Source organism: Phalacrocorax carbo, chromosome 21 (assembly GCF_963921805.1).
Source record: "Phalacrocorax carbo chromosome 21, bPhaCar2.1, whole genome shotgun sequence".
Lineage (NCBI taxonomy): Eukaryota > Metazoa > Chordata > Aves > Suliformes > Phalacrocoracidae > Phalacrocorax > Phalacrocorax carbo.
In genome coordinates, this window is record NC_087533.1 from 4,850,789 (window position 1) to 4,863,650 (window position 12,862).

Consider the following 12,862-nt stretch of genomic DNA (forward strand, 5'->3'; position numbering starts at 1 on the left):
AGATAATTTAAATTCATCAAATACAATCTTTTTTTTTGCCCCAGTGCTACTCTCTTGCATTTCGGCCCTGACCTTCCACAAACACAAAACACCTCATTTGTACAGCTTTCAAAGCAATTTTCAATAAGCAAGACTGAACTCGGTTAAGACGTGATTAGGGTTATTGTTGTATACAGAGATACATCAGCCGGGCCACATTACCTAAGCAAGAAGCAGACCCTGAGGCACGCTCTACAGGCTTCCTCCTACATGGCTTTTCAAGTCGTCTCAACCAACCTGTTAGCTATTAGCAATGGCTATTAGGCTCTGCCACTGCTGCTCTAGAGCAGACACTTCCAGCCTTCGTACCTTCTCCAGGTGGACGCCTCTCACTTCTCTTGGGGGCTGTGCACATTCCAGAGCTGGGCCTTCAACTCGCTTTGCCCTCACACGCTGTCCTTGGTTAGACTATGCCTATATGTGAAGGGAAGCAAAATAGTTTACTGATTTATCATGGATCATTAGATGGAGTAACTGTTCTTAAAACATCACCACTATAGATACAATAATTAGAGATGTGCTTTTGTTAACATTGCCAGCCTCTACCCTCTTGTACAGTACCCTTGGGTACTAAATAATTACCCACTTTGTGTGGTTATCTAGCTCACTAATTACCCACAAAAATTGGGGTCAGGTGTTAACTGCTTGAAATAAGTATCCTCTGAAGACTTGGTTAAATTGTATAGAGAAATGATGTGTTTGCAGCAAAACTTTAAAAAAAAAAAAATCAAACCTTTTTATTTTTGAAGGAAGATAACAGAACGCAAAAAAGACAGTGGATGTAAATTGTTCTGTGGGATGGCAAAATGTTGCATGCTGCTGTGATGGTGAGCGAATCTGTAAGGGGAGCGAAAGGGTGGTTGGCAGATACGTTCTCTCTAATCCAGTCTACTTTTCCCAAAGATTAGATCCTTCGGTACACAGGGTTTGATTCTTCCCCTATCTAGGCTGATGTCGATCAGGATTATGTCAGTATAAATAAGAAAATTTGTATCCATGGATTCCTGGACTGACTGCACCGTGTAGTCCCACCTCTTCTGTTACCCAGGGACTTCTGCATTGCACCCAGTAATTTAATTATGTATTGTATATTTATTTCCATATGTTTATTTTAGTTGCTTCAAACTCTGCATGCATGCAGAATTTAATTCTAAGGCTGCTGCTCATAAAATGTAGCTTGCTTTGAGTAATAATTTAATTCCTGTGTTCAGGGAGTTACCCCAGTGAGTCAAAGATTTCTAGATAGCCCCACCCTCCCCAACTTCCCGAACACTTACACTGCAGTCACTTTCTCTTTGCCAGACCCACACAAGATGTCTAACTAGCCAAAATCCCAAGGGGCAGGTTCTCCTGCCTCCCCTGTTTTAGCCCCCGAGAACTAGGAAATAAAGCCGCAGAAGCCCTAAAGCCCTTGAAATACCCGGGACGTGTAACAGAGGGATATCTAATAAACCATCTTCCTAACCTGGTTTCTTGCATAGGTGCTCTCTGTCTTCGATACAAAGGAAGCAGATTTCAGTGGGAGCTAAGAAGGTGTTTCTGAAAATCCCACTATGCACCCATCAGGATCTTTGGATACCCAGATACCTTTAAATCCTAAGCATCTGTGCAGTGCACAGCGTAACAAAGGAACTCCCTTTATTTATTTCTGCATTTTGTGCTAGGTGCTTCCTCTCCTCCATAACAAGTACCACCTTCTGTTCCCACAAGCAGCACCTTTTCAAGCCTGCGCGGAGTCAGGTATTAGGCATTAAGAGCCCCACCTCCCAGCCCCATGGCTGGGGCAGGCGTGGGGTCTCAGGTAAGGCCCCACATGGCTAGGTGTGGGCTCCGTTTTCGGGGCCATACCTGCGCTCTGCATTGTGTAGCGCATCTCTGGAAAATGCAGGGATCAGCCTCATAAAGCACAATGCAGATTTAGTCGTCATCTTTGTCTCTCCCCCCGCCCCCCCCCCCGGGCTCCGCTCCCCGCTGATGTTAACTGTCTGTATTATTATTTATTGTTATCAAGGGATTTGGTTTGATCAATGAAGTGTATATGCGTCTGACGGACATTCGGAGAGGAAATGCTTGGAGAATGAGTAACATGTCTGCAGTGGAGGGTGTGTGTGAGGGAGAGAGAGGGAGCATCGGTACTAGAAACATTGACTGATGAGTTCATTTTAAAATCCAAGGGCATATAGCTGGTAAATTAGCACATATTGCAAATATAGTCCGGTGTGAGAGGCAGCAGTGCTGCCATTGAGCAGAGGGGTGTGTTGGGGGGGGTCGAGGAGAGGAGATTGTCAGCTCTAAAGTCATCACGGGCATGAGCCAGGCAGTCTGCCTGCCTCAATGCAGACGTGGGGCGTGCGATTTCCACGGGCGGCTGCGGGCTGCAGTGTGGCGGAGGGGCGGAGTGGGGGGGGGGGGGGGGGGGGGGGGGGGGGGGGCGGGGGGGAAACCGAGATAGCAGCGGTGGATTTTATTGTTTTAAAATCCAGATCCAGCCAGAGGGATGCGAGGCGAAGGGCTGCAGTCCCGCCACTTCCCCTCCGCCCCCCCCTTCCCTCTCAGCCCTCCGCACCCCGTCAGGAGGGCGGCGTGGGGCGGGAGCGGGTGCCCGGCTGCACCGGGAGGGTCCCGGGGACGGGGCGGCCGCGCCGGGGATGCGCCGGCGGCCGCGGCGGCGGGTTTCTCCCGGGAGCTTAAGAGATTATCGGGGGGGTGAGTGGGGCTGGTGTGTGTGTGCGAGGCTGGCGGCGGCGGCGGGGGGAGCCGAGTCCTTATTCTGTTAAAGATTTAAGTAGGCATGCAAGGAATCTCTAGGATAGTTGGCAAAGGGCGAGGGTGGGGAGGGGGGGGAAGGATCCAAAAGAGTCTGTAACCAGACACTGAAGCTTTCCAGGAGTGAGAGTGTGTGAGAGAGACGGAGACAGAGCGAGAGGAAGAGAGGGGGCAGTGTGGTCTAGTACATTTTCATCTGGTCGTTGATTTGAGCCTGATGCTTGCTGTCCCTCAACAGCCTCCCTTGCCTGTATTTTTTCTTTCCCCCTCTCCTCTCCTTTCCCTTCTACTTCATCGAAGCCTAGGGGAGCCAGTAAAGATTAAATGTGCTTTCTAAAAGGCGGCCACTTCATGCAGCTATGTCTACTTCCCCCCCCCCCCCCGCAGCTGCCCCCACCCCGCTCCCCCTTTTTGAAATAAAAAAAAAAAAAAAAAGAGAGAGAGGGGGAGACAGAGAGGGGGAGAAGGAAGGAGGAGGAAGAGGAGGACTATAGTTTAATGATATCGGGACTGGCTGATCCAGAAGGAGGAAAAAAAAAAAAAAAAAAAAAGATTTGAGACCCTGGACGAGGAAGGACTTTGGTGAATGGGCTCAGACTCCTGAGGTGAGAAAAGGACGGGAGTGAATGATGATGATTCCGTAATGGTGCCTGTTACCGCTGCCCCCGGCCGTGCGGTGGCGGGGAGCGCCGGGGCGCGGGGCCGTGCGGGGCCGGGGCCGGGGCCGGGGCCGGGGCCGGGGGGGACCTGCTTTCGGCAGCGCCGGGCGAGGAGCGGCGGATATTTTGCATTTTTTCAACTCGGGCCCTCCGGTAGGTTTCGGCTTCTCCCCGCTTATGCCGCTGGGCCTAAAGCGGTTCCAGAGATGGGTGGAGGGTGCAGATCCATATTATTTATTTGGGGGTGGGTGGGGGGAGAAAGAGGGAGGAAAGGGAGGGAGGGAAGGGGAGAAGAGCGGAGAAGGAGGTGGCAAGCTGGGGACGAAATCCTGCTCTCGGTTATGGCCGGCGTAAATTTCCATTGGCTGGGGTTGCACAAGGTGCTCGGAGAGGAGTCGGTGCAGGATGGAGTCCCTTTTGTGCGTGCGTGTGTGTGTGTGCGTGCACGGTGCTCGGGGACCCTCCTCTCCCGGGGAAGCGGGTTTGGCTCCGGGTTTTCCTTTGAAACCCCGGCCCGAGGGTGGCCGGGGCTGCAGCGGCGCTGCCCGCGCCCTCCCTCCCCGCTGACAGTCTGGGGCTTGCTCTGGCATCGGGCTGGCCCTGGCTCCAGCCGCCCCCGGCTGGTGCAGGAGTTAGGTTAGCTTGCAGACCCCCCAGCCCCGTCTCTTAATAATAATAATAACGATAATAATAATAACAACAGCAGCGGTATTGGTGGGAGCGCGGAGGGAGGAGGGCGGCAGGCGAGGAGCTGCGGAGGAATTTGGTTCCTTTTCCTTTTCCCCCTTTTCTTTTCCTTGATATATTCCCTTAAAAAAAAAAAAAAAAAAAAAAAAGATGTTTTAAAAATGCAAGCGGCTTGCCCAGCTGCACACACCCACCCTCGCCTCCCTCCCCCGGCTTGCGCACACCGCACGCTCGCACTCGCTCGCTCGCCCGCGCTCGCTCGGGTGTCAAAACCCGCCGGGCACCCAGCCTGGTCCGGGCACTGCCCCCCTGCCCCTGCCCCTGCCCCGAGCCCGCCCGGGGGTCCCGCCCGCCCCCCCGCCTCCCCACCGCCGGGCTTTTCCCCCCTGCTCTTGGCGCTGAAGATCGGAGCCTCCCCCGCTTCCAAATGGTGAGTTTCTACCTGATTTTCTCGCAACTCGGGGTTTTTCTCCATCCCTGCCGGCCGCGGGGCTGGCGGAGGGGGCGGGGAGGCAGCGCCTTTATGCTGCTGCATGCTTTGTGCCAGGCGGCTGGAGGGAGAGCCTGCATATTCCTGCTCTTATTTCTGCATTCCTTTTCGTTGAAACAATGAAAATAATTCCGTCACTGCCCCAAACTTCCCTTTCTTTCTTCCTCTTCGTTATTTAAATGCGGAGACTTTTCATGTGTTTGTCGCAAGCGACCTTGTTGGAAGCTGTAAGGAACCTGCCGCGCCTTGTCATTTTTGTATAAACGATTAAAAATGGAATGTATTCTCTCAACAGAGGGTCCTTAGAGAAGCTCTTTCCTTCCACCTGTGTGTCCTGTTTTGTAATCTTGAGCCATGAATTGAACTTGCCTGCTATTCTTTTCCTCTTTCTCCTTTTTATCTTATATTTTTTTGATCCCCGTTTTTTGCAAGAAATAGTTTGTTGCGCCCCTCTCAATCCCTGAGACCCTAACTTGTGATGTTTAGCTTTTAAATCCACGGGTTAGGCTCTTGGGAGCTGTGAGTTGTGCTTTGACATCTTTATTTTATTTTATAAATATATCCTATATATATGTATATGTGCGTGCGCGCGTGTGTATATATATAGACGTATACACACACAATAGTGTTTAGTAGCCCTTTTAAGGGAAAAAAAAAAGCGTATCTCTCCTCCTTAGGGTTGATCGGCTAATAGTAGGGCGGTGGTTATGGCCATTTACTGTAAAAATCTCATCTCAAATTAAAACTAGCGTTTGTATGACAGATTATTTTCTTTTCTGTGTGTGTATATTCAAGAGATAATTTTACAGCTGATACAGATATGGGGGTGTATGTGTGTACACATATAGCGATTATTATATATGCGTGTGTAGATAAGATATACACGATACGGATGCATGTAAATATAGCTATTGAGGTGTGTGTATAGATACACATATGGACGATACGTGTGTATGAATATGTATGTAGGTAAATAAAACCCTAGATGTGTATATATATTTACATATGTAGGTATATTAATATACATGCCTGGGTTTTCATGTTGGGAGAGAGATTTGCCTTGCTGCAGGCCACTGCACATAGCATCTCTCTCTCCCCCCCCCCCTTCTTGAGAGCAGCACAGAGTACCCTGAGAGCGTAACAGTAACAGCTCGGTACATTGGTGCTTGACCTCAGCTGAAATCCCAGCATGCCTCGTGCTTCCAAGTTTAAAACTGAACGATTAATCTTAGAAATGTGCTTCATGGACACACGGGGAAAAAAAAAAAAGTGAAAAAGCCAGGAGACGGTTTGGATCTTATGGATCGTTAGGTCAAAAATCAGCTAAAGAATAAAATGGTTGCTTGTGCCAATGGTTGGAAACTACTAAAAAGAAATCCTGAGCAAATGCTGAAGTTTTGTTTTAGTCCTTTTCTAGAACTTAAAACTTCCCTGCTTTTCCAGTCAGAATTATATGTAAATGACAAATCAGAAATGTTAAAAATGTTTCCTGCTGCTGTTTTTCTTTATTAGATTTTTATAATGCTGTAAAATTAATTATGGTTGGAACTGTATTTCTTATCTCTGTTCTGCAAGGCGATTTATAATGAAGTTACTGTACCTTGTTACGGCACCGAATTACTGTTTGATATTTGAATGCAAATGCTTGAACTTAAAACACAATGCACCAAAAATTAATTGACGGTGTAACATTTTGGTATTTCATAGCATAGGATGTGTTTGGTTCCTGTTGTTTAATAGTTATTGAACTGGAAAAGGTTGCTTGTTTGATATTCCTTTTTTTTGGGGGGGGGTGGGGTGGGGTGTGTGTGGGGGTGAGCTTCTTTTTATTGACACTGTAATTTCATTGACTATTTCACCTCCATGAAAAGGATGCCAACAAAGCCTTTTACTTCTGATTTTGTGTGTTATTCCAAACGTCCTCCAATTGCAAAGTGAGAAACTTATTCCGAGCTGAATTTATTTCCTGTTACCTGTTTGGCATTGTAAATCAGAGCACGACACGCTAGAACCCAGCCACCTTTGCCCAGCTGTTAACCTCAGCGACAGGCAAAAAGTAGGGGCTTTTTCTCCTTCTGAAGCTGCTTTTAATCGCCGCCCCCTCCCCCGAGAAGGGCAGGGGCGAGCGCTTTTGTCCGAGGGGCTTGCTGCACGCCTCTAACACCTTTCCCTCCGAGCCCCCCCCCCCCCCCCCGCACCCAGGTCGGCCGGCGCTGCGCTGCGCCCCGGTCGGGGGCCGGGGCCGGGGGAGCCCCCCCGGGGCGAGCCTCCCCCCTTTCCCCGGCTCCCCCCCCCCCCCGGCGCGCTGCAGAACCGCTATTGTCTCCGCGCTGCCTCCGCCTCGGCTGCGCGGTGCGGTGCGGAGGCGGGCGGGGATTTGCGCGGGGCTGCGGCAAAACAATGGCCGGGGGTGGGTGGGGGGCAGAGAGACGGGGACCCGCTCCCCTCCCCGCCCGGCGCGCAGCGCTCAGCGCCGGCGCAGCGCCGAGCGTAATTGGGAGCTGGTTCAATCACTGCCCGTCTAGACTCGCCCAGACACATCAATTAGAGGGGCTGTCGTTTGGGAAGGGATGGTGCGGCCTGACGGAGAGGCAGCGCGGCGAGCGGGTCGCATAAAATGAAAAACAGTTGGCAGGAATTAAAATAAGGAGGAAGACCAAAAACTGGACACCCCCCCCCCCACCCCCCCACCCTTTTCTAGTGGCAAAGGCGAGGTTCTTGCAAGGAGAAAAAGAGGGAACAACTGAAATATAAGGCGTTTTTCTCTCCCCCCCCCGGCCCCGCTCCAGCCTACCGGCGCAAACTCCCTAATTCAGCGCACAGGGAGCGCAGGTTCCGTGGGGTTCCTCAGCCAGATTTGTGAGGGCGATCTGAACAAGCGTCAGCGTTATTGAAACTTAATTACATTACAAATATCCAGTTGGAATAATTTCTTTGTAAGCAAATGAAAATCAATCCAGAACTTCTGCAACGTTTTTACCTTCCGCAGACAAAAGAAGGGATATTGCGTTTTGGTTTTATTTTTGCATTATACATAGGGCTGTAAGGCTTTCTTGGCTCAGCATTACATAGTTCCTTCAGTGATAATTTCATCACTCTCTATAGCTGCACATTTTCTTTATAGTTGCACATTTTCCCTGGAATATAAGGAAGCTGTGGACAAAAAGCAATTATTTTTTTTTATCATAAAGGGAAAATGGCAGAGAAAATAAATGTTGGTCATTAATTTAATTAACAAGTAGAATAAGTAAGTCAGGCTTAGTAAGGTTTGAAGATCTTATTCAGCACTAAAAAAAATTACCAGACTGGGGCTAGTTTCAATTAAAAGTATATCTAATATGCTATCGTGACTTTTAATATAATACATTCCCAAGTATTCTGTCCAATATGCGATGCAAACGATGAAAAAGGGGAAAGATAAAGCGAGGCATATTTTTTAATATTGCTTTTTAAAAAAATGACACAAATTTTGCAAAACTCTGGCATCTAGGAGTTTTGTCTGAGCAGCAGCTGTAGGTTTTAGCCCTGTGGCTTTGACCTCGTTGTAGCTTATTTGGAATTTGCTTCCCCAAGTTGAAAGGCATGGGGTTTGGTGGCGGTGAAAGGTAAAAAAGGTCCAAGGTATTCTTCAGTTTTCCATTGTTGCTCTTTTATTTCGAGGGTTTTAATAGTACCTAAAGTTGCACAGTACTGCAGCTCAAAAAATGGAGAGCACTTTTACTGTCTTTCTCTCCTGAATCATTTCCAAAGTACTTGAGGATTTATTGGGCCAGATACCAAATTCCAGTTGAGATACTTCGTAGTGGCTGGTGCTGATTAGATGATTGATTAATTTCTAATCGATTTCTAATTCAAAATTTCCTTCACATTATAAATCCTTGATATTAAAATGCAGCTTAGGCTGAAAGCTGATTGCAGCCTCTTCACAAAGTCATATCAACCCAGTCAAAATGCTAGTTGAAAATAGCACGAGATCTTTTTTTTCCTTTTTTTTTTTTGTGTGTGATTTTTGTTAACTCTTTAATTTCGCTGCGATGAAGTCTTTGGCCATACTTCAGTACTTTAAAGTGATAAGATGTTTGCACACAGCTCCAGTAATAACAGAAGACACTGTACTACCCAGTGTATAAGGTACATGTTAACTGTCAAATGATTTTGACCGTTTTAATGGCTGCTTTCCTTTTGTGCTGCCCTATTTTTGTGCACTTTTCTGTGCGTAAGGTGGAACGCAGACGTCCAGTTATGAAGTTCAAAATGTGGGCTGACAAAAGGTACAAGTTTCCCAGTGCCTCTGTGCAGCTCTGCACACGGCTGGTGCTCGCGATGCTTGGAAGAAGAGCCTCTCTGCCAACTGTGCCGCATTCTTGCTGCCCTGCCTTTTTCCCAGGGCTCAGAAGGAAAGAGCATCCCAGTTCTTCTTCACTCTTGGGAACACACACATTGTTTCAATAATCCAGGCAATAAATGCTAATTAGTAATGCTTAAGGACCCTACCAGTCAGAGTAATTATCATAATTTACCTCTTCCTTGTTAAAAACATTCCTTGCTGATTTAAAATTTTTTGAAGCGACAGTTTCTTTCCTCTTCCTCTGGAAAGCATTCCTCGCTGCTTTAGCAGTAAGTATATGGCTCTGCTGCAGCGTCGAAACACGTTTCGCATATCGCATAGGGAACTGGAGGCAGAGCTAGCATGTGTACAGACTTTCCAATGCATAAAAATGATTTTAGAACGGATATTTTTCCTTTGCCTTCCCTCTCAGCTTCCCCCCACCTTCTCCAGCACCACCATAAAATGCTTACAGAGGGAGAACAAAGGAAATCGCGAACTATAAAGGCATCATTAAGTACGAACAGCAACAGCAAGATAGTGTGTGTGATATGACAACATATTTTATTGCACAAAAGTAGAGATAATTAAATAATTCAGTGGTATTCCTAGCTAATTAGCACAAAGATCTTTCAGAAGTCATCAAGAAAATGGATCTCATCAAATCTAATAATATGCTACATTTCCCAAAGATCCTATATTTTCCAGTGTTGCTACTGCTTCACCCACCTGATACAGTAACAGGAAAGGTTACAAATAGATGCACATTTAATTGGTCTGTTTCACAAGATAATATTTTCTGCATAATGTGATTAGATATTTAGAGGAAGTGAATATGTACAACTGGAATTTTCAGTGTTAGTCAATATTAGAGAAAAAGATAATAGCTTCAGAAAAGCCAGATCTATTATAAGTGATCCGTTAAAAAGATTAAATTATCAGCTCAGAGCCGTTCTTGTGTTGATTGTGATGGGGCTGACTCATTTTGATTTGGAGTTGGTGAATGAATGCTGGAGTCTGAGATCTTCTTATAGGGTTAATTGTGGACCTGGATTGCCTGTTTTCAGCTTTCCTTGACATGCAGAAATGCGTGGCAGAGTCTAGGAGAGGTCTGGGACCTCTGGTTTAATGTGGGCTCTAAAGCCAAGGCCAAAGCATTGTCTCATTTGCCTGTGGTACAAACTGGGAAGAGCTCCATTCTCGTCAGTGGAGTAGTTTCAGGCCTTCGGTAGGACGACTATAACTGTCGTGCCATGCAAACACTTTTTCCCCTAGATGCATGAGTTTTTTAGCCGGAGATAGTGACTGTAGACGTTCACGAGCACAATCCAGGTTGGCAATCTACAGATCCTATGCAGGGGAACAGGCTGCATGGACAAGTACCTGCAGGGCATTGATACTGCTACTGGAAAACTCTGTTAGGCATGTTCTCAGTAATGAGGTGCGTCAAATATTACTCAGAATAGCTCATTGCATTATTCAGAATATCTCATTATACTCCTTTGATCTAAATGTATCCACAAGTTCATGTGATGCATTTACAAACAGTAATTTACTGCCTCTATATTTGATACAGTCACGGTTACTTTTTCCTCTGCCAGACAAAGGAATGGCTGAAAATTTGACTTTGCCAGTCAGTTAAACATCTCCTGTTTTAAGCAAAATGTCAGTATGCAGCTCACCCTTCAAATAATGGAAGGGGATGTGCATCAGCCTTTTAGATACAGCGCTAGTTCTTGCTTTTACTCTGGGCCCAAGCTGAACTTTATTCCTGTGATACAGTTATGGTGCACATTGACTCCACGGACTACCCAGACAAGTAATGCTGTGGGGTAAGATGCTGTGGTTTGTAATTATTTGTTATGCACGTAAGGTAGAACTTAGAGGCTCACCCTGAAATTGCACAGTGCTGATTATAGCAGTGTCCCTAGTACAAGGAAAGAGACTTTCCCCTGCTCAAAAAGAGTTGGAGGCTGATTTATACAAGGTAGATGGAGGGAATATGAGGGGAAAAGGCACCCAAAAGTGCCCGAGGAAGCACAGTACATCACTAGCAAAGCCGTAATTCATGTCTCCTGTCTCATGGTTTACAGGGCTGCTGTACTTCATAGTATACATTCTTCCTCTGTGGAACTTTCCAACTTGTGAATAAGGTTACTGATATGCCAGGGGACCCTCTCATATACCCCCAGGTGTAATTATGAAAGAATATGTTACTTCTGTGAGCAAGTCATGCATTTTTTCTCTTTTGTTTTTGTGTCATTCACCCAATGCTCTGGCAACTGTGTTTGATATTCGAGGGCATTACAACCAATTTAAAAAAAAAAAGATATTTTTCAGGATGAAAGATGAGTCTCTGATTTACATGGTAGTCAAAGTGACTGTGGAAGACTGGGACTACTGCAACTGTTTTTATTTAACAGCTCTCTCTTCCCACACTGTAGTCAATGAATCTCCAATCTCCTGGACTGCAATGTCTAACACTTATAGAACCGTATCCGTGATCGACCGTGTCATGCTCACAGAGCTCTACCTACAGCAGTGTCTTAACAGTGGGCTGATGGTACACTGGATATAAATTATATGTTCTTTGGGGGTGGGCGGGGGGGAGTGGGCATAAAAGAATGAACCGGCTTTGCTGTGCAATATGTGCTTCTCATGCTGTTCTTTAAGTGGGGGGTGGTGTCCAGCAGCAACTGTTGAAGGATGGCTTGGGCTTCTGAGGAACTACAAGGAGCAGATTAGCTCTGGCAGAATTTATTTCTTGCTGCTGACTCTGAGACCATGGCTACTCATGTCAAACAGCCAACATGCTGACAGAAATTTGGTACTATTTGCTGTTGTATACTTTTGGAAGACGGGGCAGAAGGGGTGCCCTTCGGTGTCCTATATGGTAAAGAGGAGGATAAGCTAAGCCAGCTCCTGAGAGAAGTCTCCAAACAGCTCCCTCTGGCTACTACAAGAAGCTGAACTGATGGCTTCTGTGCCCTGGAAGCTGTGTCTGATGATCACAGGCCATTATATACTTCTCACTTGACTACCCTGCTGCTAACTCCACTTTTAAGATGAATTATGCAAGAAATGCTGTGAAGCATCAGATATTCAGGAGCTGAGGATTGGGAAGAGTCCTCTCTCAGTGTATGAACTCATTTCTGGATAAAGTCTGAGACTCACCTGGATTCCATCTTCTCCGGAAAGGACAGAAAGTGGAAAGGATCAAAAACATAATTGGTGGACTTTGGTTTTCCTGTGTGTGTGTGTGCTTGTATCATGTCTGAACTTGCAAAGAATATACTTGGTTATTCACAAGGAATCCAGTAAATGGTGAATCTGTAAATCAGTTACTTAAAGTGTGTTCGTCTCATTTGATCACCCCTTTCTCCCCTTTCCTTCAGGGTATCCCCTTGCTTTTAAAGCACCCGGTTCCCCTTGAGGAGAGCATGGAGTGGTTGGGGCTGGGTTCTTCCTGGGGCTGGGAGCGGGGGAGAATACCATCTTGGAAGAGGGTTGGTGGGCTCATGGAGCACCTCACACACAGATTGGCCAAAATTTGCCTTCAAGTCTTGTGTTGAGTTCTGGTTTTACTTCACAATTATCTGGCAGGGTAAGGTGATTTAAAAGATGCGTTGCATCCCACTGTTGAGGGCCAACATACACTAAAATCTCATTAAATCTGTATTTCTCTCTCCTACATTTCATAGGTAATTCAGAAATAACAGTACAGCCTCGGCCTAATTACTGTTCTCCTTCCTCCCCCTTCAATCTTTTTCATGGGGCCTAACATCCCATGTGTAGTTTTGGGGTATCATGTGGATTTTGAAAGATGCTGAAACGTAATTGGAGGAGGAGGGAAGCCCTGGTTTTGAATCAGTGGTATGCTGCTTGCTGTCTTTA

General features: G+C 46.7%; 1 long non-coding RNA gene across 1 annotated transcript in view; it reads left to right on the top strand.

The window, feature by feature from the left end:
* LOC135316692 (uncharacterized) overlaps nt 1–12,312 on the top strand; it is a 93,782-nt gene extending 81,470 nt beyond the window's left edge. Inside the window, exon 9 of the long non-coding RNA XR_010375936.1 lies at nt 10,751–12,312. This is a non-coding gene — a long non-coding RNA (uncharacterized LOC135316692). The remainder of the gene's footprint in view (nt 1–10,750) is intronic.
* The last annotated feature ends 550 nt before the right edge of the window (nt 12,313–12,862 follow it).